Genomic DNA, 13,997 nt, shown 5'->3' on the forward strand with positions numbered 1-13,997 from the left:
AATTACTAGAGGCTGGGATTATTTATCCTATTTCTGATAGCCCCTGGGTGAGCCCTGTCCAAGTTGTTCCCAAAAAGGGGGGCATGACAGTGGTTCATAATGAAAAAAATGAACTGGTTCCTACAAGGACAGTCACAGGGTGGCGCATGTGTATTGACTACAGAAGGCTCAATACAGCCACCAGAAAGGATCATTTTCCTTTACCATTCATAGACCAAATGCTAGAAAGACTAGCTGGCCATGATTATTACTGCTTTTTGGATGGCTATTCAGGCTACAACCAAATTGCAGTAGACCCTCAGGACCAAGAGAAAACAGCATTCACTTGCCCTTCTGGCGTGTTTGCCTACAGGAGGATGCCTTTTGGTCTGTGCAATGCACCTGCAACCTTTCAGAGGTGCATGCTCTCTATCTTCTCAGATATGGTAGAGAAATTTCTGGAAGTCTTCATGGATGACTTTTCAGTATATGGAGACTCATTTAGCTCCTGTCTTAATCACCTAGCACTTGTCTTGAAAAGATGCCAAGAGACTAATCTGGTTTTAAACTGGGAGAAATGTCACTTTATGGTGACTGAAGGAATTGTCCTTGGGCACAAAATTTCAAGCAAGGGAATAGAGGTGGATAAGGCAAAGGTAGAGGTAATTGAAAAATTACCACCACCTGCCAATGTTAAGGCAATCAGAAGTTTTCTGGGGCATGCAGGATTCTACAGAAGGTTTATAAAGGATTTTTCGAAAATTGCAAAACCTCTGAGTAACCTGTTAGCTGCAGACACACCATTTGTGTTTGACACACAGTGTCTGCAAGCATTTGAGACCCTGAAAGCTAAGCTGGTCACAGCACCAGTCATCTCTGCACCAGATTGGACATTGCCATTTGAATTAATGTGTGATGCCAGTGACCATGCCATTGGTGCAGTGTTGGGACAAAGGCATAACAAGCTTCTGCACGTCATTTACTATGCCAGTCGTGTTCTAAATGACGCACAGAAGAACTACACAACCACAGAAAAAGAGTTACTTGCAGTGGTCTATGCCATTGACAAGTTTAGATCCTATCTGGTGGGATCCAAAGTGGTTGTGTACACTGACCATGCTGCTCTTAAATACTTACTCACAAAGCAGGATTTAAAACCCAGGCTTATAAGATGGGTATTGCTTCTGCAAGAGTTTGATATAGAAATAAGAGACAGAAAAGGGACAGAGAACCAAGTAGCTGATCATCTGTCCCGAATAGAACCAGTAGCTGGGGCGTCCCTCCCTTCTACTGAGATCTCTGAGACTTTCCCAGATGAGCAACTATTTACCATTCAGGAAGCTCCATGGTTTGCGGATATTGCCATTCGAGAGTTTTCCTCCATGTTGATGTACTTTTCTGCTCGTTCTTGTACTTCGTTTAGGGATGTAGGATGTTTCTTTGATATGGAATGACTGAAAGGTCCCTCTCGTAGGCCATTGATGAGACCTATGATGGCTGCTTCGGTTGGCAGACTTTGTATGTCTAAACATGCTTTGTTGAATCTTTTCATGTAGCTGTGAAGAATTTTCCAATCTCCTTGCTTGATCCCTAATAAGCTTGGGGCGTGCTTAGCTTTGTCCTTCTGGATAGAGAATCTAGCAAGGAACTTCCCCGCTAAGTCGTCAAAGCTTGAGATGGACTTCGGGGGTAGGTTGTCAACCACTTTTTTGCTGTTTTAGTTAAGGTAGTTGGGAAAGCTTTGCACCGAATTGCGTCCGACGCATCGGTAAGATACATTCTACTTCTGAAATTACTGAGATGATGACTTGGTTCTGATGTGCCGTCGTACAGGGTCATGTCTGGGGCTTTGAAGTCTTTTGGAACTTTGGCTTTCATAATTTCTTTAATGAATGGGTCTTGATCCTTGTGGGGATTATCCTTGTGATTGGATCGAGTAGTCTTTTTTAGATCTGCTTCAAGCTGTAATAGTTTGTCTTCCAGCTCTTTGCGTCGCCTAGTTTCCCTTCTGAGGTCTTTCTCGGCTTCTCATTGATACTTGGCCTCTTTTTTGAGTTATTTGAGAAGTTCTTGTTGAGCCTGAAGTGCCTCTAGGATTTCTGCGTTTGGTGGGCTCTTATCCTTGTTTGGTTGAGGAGTATCCTTTGGTGTGACATTCACGTTCTTGTGTCGCATCCTATCCTCTAGATCAGAGTCGTAGTTGTTGTCAAGGTTGTTTGTCATGATGATGGGATGACTTATAGGTTCCCCAGCAACGGTGCCAATGTTCCGAGGGTTACCTGAAACTATAAGTCGATCTCGGATGAGATCTTCTGTACGGGTCGGAGCTTATGTGTCCAACTTGATGGACTTGATGATGGTGCTGATCCTTCGTCACCGGAGGGTGGTGGTACCTACAAAGGACTCTGATGCTTAAGTTAGCAAGGGTATTAAGCAGGTTTTTAGTAGAATCAGAGTATGAGTTATACCTGGGTGCTCCAGTGTATTTATAATAGTGTGGAGTGACCTTTTTGGAGATACGATAGTTGTCTTATCTTATCTTTGAGTGAAGTTATCTTATCTTTAAGGGAACCGCCTTTATCTCTTTAGGCTTCGGGCTGCCTTTCGATTTGGGTCGTGTTCCTCTTTCTTGGGCCTTCTTGGGCCTCTGTAGTGATTTTTCCGACCTCCTTTCATAAAGAGGTCGGGTAGTCCTGATGTGAACAGGTCGGTCAATTTGTCGTTGATCTGCCCGGGTCGTACAGCTCGACCCAGGGCATGAACAGGAGCAATGAACAACTCTCATCACAATTGACAAGGATAGCTAGGATAGAACTTCCAGTTCCCATACCTTGCCAAGAGCTTTTCTAGTTATTAGTTTATTCCTTTTGCAATTTACAATTCTTGTTTCCTATCCAAAACCCTAAAACACACTTTTCCATAACCAATTATAAGCACACATCCCTGCAATTCCTTGAGAGACGACCCAAGGTTTAAATACTTCGGTTATCAATTTTATTGGTTTGTTACTTGTGACAACCAAACTTTTGTATGGAAGGTGTTCCAAGGGTTACCTGAAACTGTAGGTCGATCTCGGTCGAGATCTTCTGTGTTGGTCGGAACCGACGTGTCCGGTAGGTGTATTGCGGCCGGAGCTGGTGTGTCCAACTTGTGGGACTGAAAGTGCTGCTGATCCTTTGTCCCCGGAGGGTGGGGGGTACCTGCAAAGGACTCCGATGCTTAAGTTAGCAAGGGTATTAAGCAGGTATTGAGTAGAATCAGAGGATGAGTTATACCTGGGTGCTCCAGTGTATTTATAATGATGTAGAGTGACCTTTTTGGATAAGATAAGTTAGTTATCTTATCTTATCTTTATCTATAAGTGAGGTCATCTTATCTTCAAGGGAACCGCCCTTCTCTTGTAGGCTTGGGCTGCCTTAGGATCTGAGGCGTGTTCCTCTATTTGGGCCCTTTGTTTGGGCTTTCTCGTGACTTGGCCGAGCTCCTTGAGAGGAGGTCGGATTGTCCTGACCTGAAGAGGTCGGTCGCTTTGTCTGTAGAACATCTTGGGTCGGACAGCTCGACCCAGGATATGAACAGTGCCCCTGCTTGAGCTCGGTCTTCTTTTTGAAATTGAGTCCTTGACTTTGGTCTTTCTTTGGTGAAGCCGAACTCAAGCATTTTGTCGACTCCTTTGTAGCAGCTTTGAATGTAGAACGTTTTTTTCTAAAAGACGCGCGCTTTTATATCGGCGCTTTTTTGGGAATGTGCAAGGGTTTAATGCCCTCTTTAATTTGAGCATTAATTGCCCCGTTTCCCTTTGGTTCTTTTACTTTGATTTTGAAAACCCAGAAACGGTTTTTCTCCTTTAGCCTTTTCGTAATTTCTTTTCTCTGCTTTCTCTGCTTTCTGTTCTTTTGTTTGCGCTTCTGCTTTCTCTTGGAGTTCGTAGTTTTCGTGTTTTCTCTTCTGCGACATTGCTCTTTGTTCGCGTTTTTGCTTGTGAGAGGGCGTCCCGGATTTCGTCTCCATCTTCAATTTCCTCGAAGCTTGCTGTTCTTTTCCTGGTAAGTACTGGCTTTCTTGTTGCTTCGTTTTCAATTTTTGGCGAAGCTTCGATTTTGCATGTTTGAAAGTTTGAATCTTTCCAAGTCTTGTATTTGCTTATCACTGTAACATGTTCTTCCTGTCTTTCTTTTATGCATTGTCTTGGCTTTTCCGTTGAAGCTTTCTAGGGTTTTATTGTCGTTTGTGGTTTTTTCCTGCCTGATACTTGATAAAAATCTGCATCTTGTTCCTCGCTTTGTTTGAAGATTTGCTTTTTGCCTGATCTTTGAAAAAAGGTTGCACCTTTAATGGTCTCTACTTGGTGTGTTTGGTAGAGTGCAACGATTTTTTGGTATTTCTCCTTGCAGAAAGGTGTTTTGTTGTTTTTTGGAATTCTTTTTGAGATATGCTGGGATGTAGATTGATTTCTGGAAACCTTGCTTTGTTACTGCCTCCAAAGGATGCCCCAGGACTTTTGGTTTGAGTCTTGGGGTTTTCCTTTTCTTTGTTCCATCGCTTGAGAAGTATTGACCGACTTGTTTTCTCCCTTCGTCCGAGATGTTTGTGGTAACCCCATCTTTTTTCTTACTTGTAGGGTTAGTTGGCCTCATGTCTTCTCGCAATAACATTGTAGAGATGTCTTCCAGAGTTCCTGAGGGGATGTCCGATTGGCTGGACTCCCTTGTTTTGTTGTGTGTTTCTGTTGTGGATGCTGAGATTTGCACAGAGCTGAGGAAGCGCCATAGGATTTGTGGTAACAATGCCCGTGAAGAGGATTACGAGCTTATTGCTCCTGATTCTGATGAGAGAGTTTGTTTTCTGACTTCTATTGAGAGGGAGCGTCCCTTCTTCTATGCCTATGAATACTTCTTCAGCCAGTTGAACGTTACTTTCCCTTTTACTGCTTTTGAGGCCGACCTGTTGTGGTCGTGTAATATTGCTCCATCCCAAATTCACCCCAATTCCTAGGGTTTTATTAAAATTTTTCAACTTCTCTGCCGTGAATTAGATGTAACACCTTCCCAGACTCTTTTCCTTTATTTGTTTGTTTCCGCCAAGCCTGGCGGTTCTTCAAAAAAGAAAGCTTCTTCGGTTTCCTTCAGGTCTGCCCGTGCCACAAAGTTTTTGCTATGTATGATGAGTCCTTTAAGGACTTCAAGAATTACTTCTTTAAGGTTCGCGCTGTCGAGGGGCCTGCCCCTTTTTTCTTGACAAAAATGATGAGCCTTCTTTCCCTCTAGAGTGGCAGAGGGATGTGAGAGTGTCTTGCTATACTTCGGGGATGCTTGATGATGTTGAGCGTGCTTTTGTTGTTGTTCTTGAGGATCTATGGGGGAAACCGCCCCATCTTGATACAAAAAGGTTTTTGAATGACCCATCCTTGGTTCGGACTGTTTTGGGTATTTATTTGACTTGTCTCTTATACTTATTTCTTTAATTTCTTCCTCTTCTTGTTTGTGACCGTCTTTCTTTGTTGTGGCTATTTCTGTATTTGTAGAGATGTCAAAGAATAACGATTCCATGAAGGCTTTTAAAAGGGCAAAGAAAGCAACTGCTGCTTTGAACATCTTGGCCAACGTGGTCGGCAAGGGGTCTTCTCAGATCCCAGTGAAGCCTCCTGTGTCGAGTTCTCTCGGGCCGAAGAAAGTAATTCCTACTCCTCGATTTCATCAAGTTGATCCTCCTCAGACTTCTGCCGTTGCTTCTAGTGTCCCTCCCTTAAAAAAGCAAAAGACATCCGAGCCCTTTAACCTGGATGCCCCGGACTTTGATGCTATCGAGTTTGTTGACCAACAAATTGCCCCCTATGGTGGGCTTTCCATGGATGACGTGTCTCTTCTTCAGTATCTGGATTTTATTACCAAAAGTAGTGTGAAGATGGCTCATATGGGTGCGGCTATTTTCCGAACAGTTCAGGGGATCCCGATTCAGGCCACAAAGTCCTTCATGGAGGAGGCCAAGTTAGAATTTGATCGGATCAAGGGTCTGAAGGATGAGTTGGAGGTGAAGTTGGCGAAGGTGGAGAAGGAGCTGGAGGGTGAGAAGGCCAGCTCTATTGCCTTGGCTGATTCTTTAAAGTTGGCTGAAGACATGGCACTGAAGCATAAGGATAGCTATGTCTCGGCTTATAGGGAATTGATGCATCTCCGGGAAGATTTGGAAACTGCTCGGGTTAATTATGGTGAGCTTCAGGGTCACCTTGTGGGAAGTGTGACTGCTGCCTCCGAGAACCTGATGGAGCAGTTCTAGATTGTTGCTCCTGATGCCCATTTGACTCTCATCAGCCTGGATAATGTTGTGAGGGATGGTAAGATTGTCCCTAATGACCAGGATGATGATGATGCTGACCCTCCCCCAGTGCCTTCTCTTAAAGTATCGACCTCCTCAATTTCTCCCGTTACGTCCGATCCGGATTGCCAGATTCTGAACCGGGATGATGGAACTGTAGATGCTGTGCCTATTCAGACTTGCCCTCCTTCTCCCCGTACTGATGCTGCCGGGAAGGCTCCAGATCTTGGTTGATCTCTTTTAAGTATTTGTGTAAATAGCCCGGTTTGTGGGCTTTGAACTCTTTTTTGTGAATGATGTTTTATTTGACTGTTGATACTCCAGTTGCTATTTTTAGCAACTTTATTTTGAAAACAAAATGGTTTCTCTGAGGTTGATTTTGGTGGCCTCTTGAAGCTTTATCATACTATGCTTTCATTGTGCTTTAGCAGGGTATCTGTTGGAATATTGCTGCTTGGCCTCTTTAGATTGCTTTCGTACTTATTGTTTGTAGCTTGGATCCTTTTGAGGTCGTGACTGTAGGGGGTCCGACTTGTTTTTCGGTTTCCTCGCTTTTGTTTGTATTTTTAGCGCCTTATAACCAATTTCTTTGTGTTGGTCCCCTTCTAAGTTATTTTTGTAATCCTCTTTCCTAGACCTTTGTCATGTCTCTTTAAGGGATTACTTTTATAACTTATCTTTGCAGGAGACCGACTTCGTTAGGTCGATCTCTTCTAAGTTGTTTTTGTAATTCTCTCTCTTGGACCTTTGTTAGGTCTCTTTCAGGGATTAATTTTACAACTTGTCTTTGTAGGAGACCGACTTCGTTAGGTCGATCTCTTCTAAGTTATTTTTGTAATCCTCTTTCTTGGACCTTTGTTAGGTATCTTTCAGGGATTACTTTTACAACTTGTCTTTGTAGGAGACCGACTTCGTTAGGTCGATCTCTTCTAAGTTGTTTTTGTAATCCTCTTTCTTGGACCTTTGTTAGGTCTCTTTCAGGGACTACTTTCACAACTTGTCTTTGTAGGAGATCGACTTCGTTAGGTCGATCTCTTCTAAGTTATTTTTGTAATACTCTTTCTTGGACCTTTGTTAGGTCTCTTTCAAGGATTACTTTTACAAATTGTCTTTATAGAAGACCGACTTCATTATGCCGATCTCTTCTAAGTTATTTTTGTAATCTTCTTTCTTGGACCTTTGTTAGGTCTCTTTCAGGGATTATTTTTACAACTTGTCTTTGTAGGAGACCGACTTCGTTAGGTTGATCTCTTCTAAGTTGTTTTTGTAATCCTCTTTCTTGGACCTTTGTTAGGTCTCTTTCAGGGATTACTTTTACAACTTGTCTTTATAGGAGACCGACTTCGTTAGGTCGATCTCTTTTAAGTTGTTTTTGTAATCCTCTTTCTTGGACCTTTGTTAGGTCTCTTTCAGGGATTACTTTTACAACTTGTCTTTGTAGGAGACCGACTTCATTAGGTCGATCTCTTCTAAGTTGTTTTTGTAATCCTCTTTCTTGGACCTTTGTTAGGTCTCTTTCAGGATTACTTTTACAACTTGTCTTTGTAGGAGACCGACTTCGTTAGGTCGATCTCTTCTAAGTTATTTTTGTAATCCTCTTTCTTGGACCTTTGTTAGGTCTCTTTCAGGGATTACTTTTACAACTTTTCTTTGTAGGAGACCGACTTCGTTAGGTCGATCTCTTCTAAGTTGTTTTTGTAATCCTCTTTCTTGGACCTTTGTTAGGTCTCTTTCAAGGATTACTTTTACAACTTGTCTTTGTAGGAGACCGATTTCGTTAGGTCGATCTCTTCTAAGTTATTTTGTAATCCTCTTTCTTGGACCTTTGTTAGGTCTCTTTCAGGGATTACTTTTACAACTTGTCTTTGTAGGAGACCGACTTCGTTTGGTCGATCTCTTCTAAGTTATAGCAATTCCTCTTTAATAGTGTTGGCCGGACCTCTTTCCAGGGATTCGCTGATAACTTGGGTTGACTTGGTCCGACTTTTTAGTGTCGGCCAGTCTTTTTAAGTTATTATATAGCAATCCGTAAGACCTCGTCAGGTTCTTTTTGGGATCACTTTCGATAACTTCTTGCATTATTCTGTGTTCATCTTTGCCGATTTGTAGATGGTGGTTTCTGTCCTGGTTTAATCGACCTTTAGGTGAATCACATTTTCACCTTTGTCAGTCGATCATTCCTATCGAGATCGTATAGTGAATTTGTTCTTCACTTTCTGTTCGATCCGTTGCTTTATAATCGGACGATGAATGCTTCAGATTAATGCGTCTTGAGAACTTGTAGAATATCTGAAATGTATTTTATTTAAAGAAAGTGCAAATATATACAGGCGGGAGTTTTTTATATCCTTAAGTCGGATTAAATCTCAATCTTGATGCCTCATTAAAAAACCTTTTCAGGAAAAAGAGTGCATCTTGTGATGAGATCTTTATTTAACTATAGTACCTTCTTAGGTTACAGGCGTGCCATGATCTGGGAAGTTCTCATCCCTCGAGTTCGGACAGTCTGTAGTAGCCCTTCCCAAGTACTTCTGTGACTCGGTAGGGTTCTTTCCAGTTAGCTGCCAGCTTTCCTTCTCCGGGTCGAGTTGTTCCGATGTCATTTCGGATTAAGATGAGATCATTCTCAACGAAACCTCTTGGTACTACCTTTTGATTATATCTGGAAGCCATTCGCCGCTTTAGTGCTTCTTCTCTAATCCGAGCTCTCTCTTGAATTTCCGGAAGTAGGTCGAGCTCTTCTCTTTGAAGTTGAGAGTTGGTTTGTTCATTGTAGTGTCCTACTCGGGGAGACCCTTCCTCAACTTCTATTGGAATCATTGCCTCCACTCCGTATGTTAATCGAAATGGTGATTCATTTGTAGTGGAATGTGGAGTTGTTCGATATGCCCATAGGACTTGTGGAAGTTCCTCGGCCCAAGCTCCCTTTGCTTCTTGTAGTATCCATTTCAGCCCGGCCAATATGACTTTGTTGGCTGCTTCGGCTTGTTCATTGGCTTGGGGATGTTTGACGGAAGTGAACTGATGTTTTATGTTCAAGTCGGCTACTAGTTTTCTGAAGCCTGCATCTGTGAATTGGGTGCCATTATCCGTGGTGATGGAGTATGGAACCCCGAACCTTGTAATAATGTTCCTATATAGGAATTTCCGACTTCTTTGAGCAGTGGCGTTAGCTAAGGGTTCTGCCTCGATCCATTTTGTGAAGTAGTCTACCCCTACTATAAGGAACTTAACTTGTCCGGATCCCTGGGGAAAGGGTCCAAGAAGATCGAGTCCCCACTTTTCAAATGGCCAGGGTGAGGTCACGCTGATGAGCTTTTCCGGCGGGGCGATGTGAAAGTTGGCATGCTTCTGATATGGTGGACATGACTTTACAAATTCCGTAGCTTCCTTTTGTAGAGTTGGCCAATAGAATCCCGCCCGTAGTACCTTTTTGGTGAGAGCTTGTGCTCCGAGATGATTGCCACAAATGCCGCTGTGTACTTCCTCCAAGACTTCCTTTGTATTAGAGGTCGGTACGCATTTTAACAATGGTGTTGAGATCCCTCTTTTGTATAGGGTGTTGTTTATGATAGTGTAGTACTGTGCCTCCCTTTTTAACTTCTTTGCCTCCTTTTCATCTGTGGGGAGCGCTTCTGTTTTGAGGTAGTTAATTATGGGGGTCATCCATCCTTGATCATCACCTGTTATGGCTAGGATTTTTTCTTCTTCCGATATTGATGGGTTCTGCAGTATTTCCTGGATGAGGCTTCTATTGTTTCCCCTGGTTTGGTGCTGGCTAGTTTTGAGAGTGCGTCAGCTCGGGCATTTTGCTCGCGGGGTATATGGCAGATCCTATATTCCCTGAGTTATCCAAGCTGTTCTTTGGTTTTATCCAAATATTTTTTCATGGTAGGATCTTTGGCTTGGTAGCTTCCTATTATTTGTGAGGTAACGACTTGTGAGTCAGTGTAGATGTTGAGTTTCTGAGCTCCAACTTCCCTAGCCAGCTTCAAACCAGCTAATAATGCTTCATATTCCACCTAGTTGTTTGAGGCCGAAAATCCGAATTTCAGAGAAAGCTCAAGTTGGGTTCCTTGGTTGCTTTCGATTATCACACCTGCACCGCTTCCTGCTTTATTTGAGGAACCGTCCACGTATATGTTCCACTCTATGGGGATTTCCGTGGTGTCTGTGAATTCTGCGATGAAGTCGGCCAGGTATTGCGATTTGATGGCTGTCCGTGCCTCGTATTGGAGGTCGAACTCGGACAACTCGATTGCCCACTGTAGGATTCTTCCTGCTAGATCTGTTTTCTGCAATATCCCTTTTATGGGTTGGTTGGTCCGAACTTTAATGGAGTGTGCTTGGAAGTATGGGCGAAGTCGTCGAGATGCGAGTATCAGAGCGTAGGCAAACTTTTCTATTTTTTGGTAGTTCAGCTCTAACCCCTGTAGTGCTTTACTAATGAATAGACAGGTTGTTGTCCCTTTTCATCTTCTCTAATTAGTGTTGAGGCTATTGCCCGACTTCCTACTACGAGGTACAGTATGAGTGGTTCTCCCTCTGGTGGTCAAGATAGGATGGGGGGCTATCCCAAGAATTCTTTAAAGTCTCGGAAGGCTTGTTCACATTCCGTTGTCCACTCGAAGTTCTTTCCTTTCTTTAAGGTAGTGTAGAAGGGGAGGGATCTTATTGCTGACCCTGCTAGGAATCTGGACAAGGCCGCCAATCTCCCATTGAGTTGTTGTACCTCTTTGACACAGGTTGGGATTTTCATGTTGAGTATGGCCTGGCATTTATCTGGATTTGCCTCGATTCCTCTTTATGTGAGCATAAAGCCCAAAAATTTATCTGCTTCCACTACGAAGGTGCATTTAGCCGGGTTGAGTCGCATGTCGTGCTTCCGTATGGTGTCAAACACTTGAACCAAGTCGGTTAGTAATGTTTCTTCACTTTGTGTCTTTATCAACATGTCATCCACATAGACCTCCATGATTTTTCCGATGTGGTCTGAGAAGACTTTATTCATTAGCCTTTGATAAGTGGCTCCTGCGTTCTTAAGGCTGAAAGGCATCACGATGTAGCAATAATTTGCTTTTGGTGTGAGAAACGAGGTTTTTTTTTATCCGGTGGATACATTGGAATCTGGTTGTAGCCTGAGTATGCGTCCATGAACGAGAGATACTTATATCCTGATGAGGCATCTACTAGAGCATCGATGCTTGGGAGTGGATAAGGGTCTTTTGGGCAGGCTTTGTTGAGGTCGGTGTAGTCAGTGCACATTCACCACTTCCCATTTGACTTTTTCACCAAGACGACGTTTGCTAGCCATAGTGGGTATTTAACTTCTCTTATGAACCTGCCTCTAGTAGCGCTTGTACTTGTTCTTCCACAGCCTGAGACCGTTCTGGCCCAAGTTTTCTTCGTCTTTGTTGTACCGGCCGGGATCCCGGGTAGACTGCCAGCTTGTGGCTCATTAGTTTGGGATCTATGCCTGGCATGTCGGCAGCTTTCCATGCGAAGAGATCAGCATTATCTTGTAGAAACCGTATTAATGATTCTTTTGCGTCTCCTTTCAAGATTGTGCCAATATTAGTTGTTTTGTCCGAGGTATCTCCGATATGGACTCTTTCTATTTCTCCTTCAGGTCGTGGGCGGAGTTCTTCTCGTCTCTGATCTCCGCCGAGTTCGATTGTGTGGAACTCTCCTCCTTCGCCTCGGAGGTTTAGACTTTCATTGTAACAGCGACGCGCCATCTTTTGATCTGCTTTTATTGTAGCTATCCCTTCTGCAGTTGGGAATTTCATACATAGGTGTGGAGTTGAAACTATTGCTCCGAGTTGATTTAACGTTGTCCGACCTATTAAGGCATTGTAGGCTGAGCTTACGTCAACCACGATATAGTCTATCTTAAGTGTTCTAGATTGGTTCCCCTTTCCGAAGGTTGTATGTAATGATACGTATCCCAGTGGCTGTACTGGGGTTTCCCCAAGTCCGAACAGGCTGTTCGGGTATGCTCTTAGCTCTTTTTCTTCTAAGCCGAGTTTGTCGAAGGCAGTTTTAAATAAGATGTCGGCGGAGCATCCTTGGTCAATTAATGTACGGTGGAGGTTGGCGTTTGCCAATATGATTGTGATGATCATAGGGTCGTCGTGTCCTGAGATGATTCCGGATGCATCTTCTTTGGTAAATGTGATTGCTGGCATGTCTGGTACATCTTTCTTGCCTTTTACATGGTATACTTCTTTGAGGTGTCGCTTGCGGGATGATTTGGAGATTCCTCCTCCAGCAAATCCGCCGTGTATCACGTGGACATGTCTTTCCGGTGTGCGGGGTGATCGTTCAGATCGTCCGACATCTTCATCCCTTCTTCTTTTTCTTGGTTCTTCGTCCCGATTAGCCAGGAACCGATCTAGTTTTCCTTCCCTTACTAATTTCTCTATGACATTTTTCAAGTCAAATCAATCGTTGGTGGAATGTCCTCGGACTCGGTGATACTCACAGTATTCGTTCCGATTTTCTCCTCCCCTTTTGCCTTTGAGTGGCCGAGCTAGGGGTATTTTTTCCGTATGGCAGACCTCTTTGTAAACATCTACCAAGGATACCCTAAGAGGGGTGTAGTTATGATATTTTTTATTTTCTCCCTGGAGCGATCTTCCTTCTTCTTGGATTCTTTATCTTTATCTCGGTAGGCGAAACCGAACCTCGAGGCTTCCCCAAGTCGAGAATTCTCCTCCATGTTAATGTACTTTTGTGCCCGTTCTTGTACTTCATCTAGGAATGCTGGACTTCTTTGATATAGATTGGCTAAATAGTCCCTCTCGTAGGCCGTTTATGAGGCCCATAATGGTAGCTTCTGTTGGTACACTTTGTATGTCCATGCATGCTTTGTTGAATCTTTCCATGTAGTTACGAAGACTCTCCCGATCTCCTTGCTTGATTCCTAGTAGGCTGGGTGCGTGTTTGGCTTTGTCCTTTTGTATGGAAAATCTGGCCAGGAACGTTTTGGCCAGGTCGTCAAAACTCGAGATGGATTTTGGAGGTAGGTTGTCAAACCATCTAATGGCTGTCTTGGTAAGAGTTGTCGAAAAGGCTTTGCAGTGAATTGCATCTGAGGCGTCAGTGAGGTACATCCTACTTCTGAAGTTGCTAAGATGGTGGTTGGGGTCCGAGGTGCCATCATACAGAGTCATATCTGGAAGTTTGAAATCTTTTGGAATTTTGGTCTTCATAATTTCCCTGGTGAATGGATCTTGATCTTTGTGAGAGCTATCCTCTGGGGTGGATCGAGTAGCTTTAGTTTTTAGATCAGCTTCGAGTTTTATAAGCTTATCTTCTAATTCTCGGCGCCGCCTTATCTCCCGATGTAGATCCTCTTCTTTTTCACGTTGATGTTGGGCTTCTTTCTCAAGTTAGTTACTTTAATCGATCTTGAAGTGCTTCAATCACCCCCGGATTTGATGAATTTTTGTCCCCATTGGATTCCAGAGTATCTTTAAGTATAGCATCCATGTTCTTGTGCGGCGTTCTATCTTCCAAGCCTGAGTCGTGGTCGTTGTCATGGTTGTCTGCCATAGTGTTGGGATGACTTCCAGGCTCCCCAGTAACGGCGCCAATGTTCCGAGGGTTACCTGAAACTGTAGGTCGATCTCGGTCGAGATCTTCTGTGTTGGTCAGAACCGACGTGTCCGGCAGGTGTATTGCGGCCGGAGCTGGTGTGT

The sequence above is a fragment of the Arachis hypogaea genome, chromosome 5, assembly GCF_003086295.3.
Source record: "Arachis hypogaea cultivar Tifrunner chromosome 5, arahy.Tifrunner.gnm2.J5K5, whole genome shotgun sequence".
In the NCBI taxonomy this organism is placed as follows: Eukaryota; Viridiplantae; Streptophyta; class Magnoliopsida; order Fabales; family Fabaceae; genus Arachis; species Arachis hypogaea.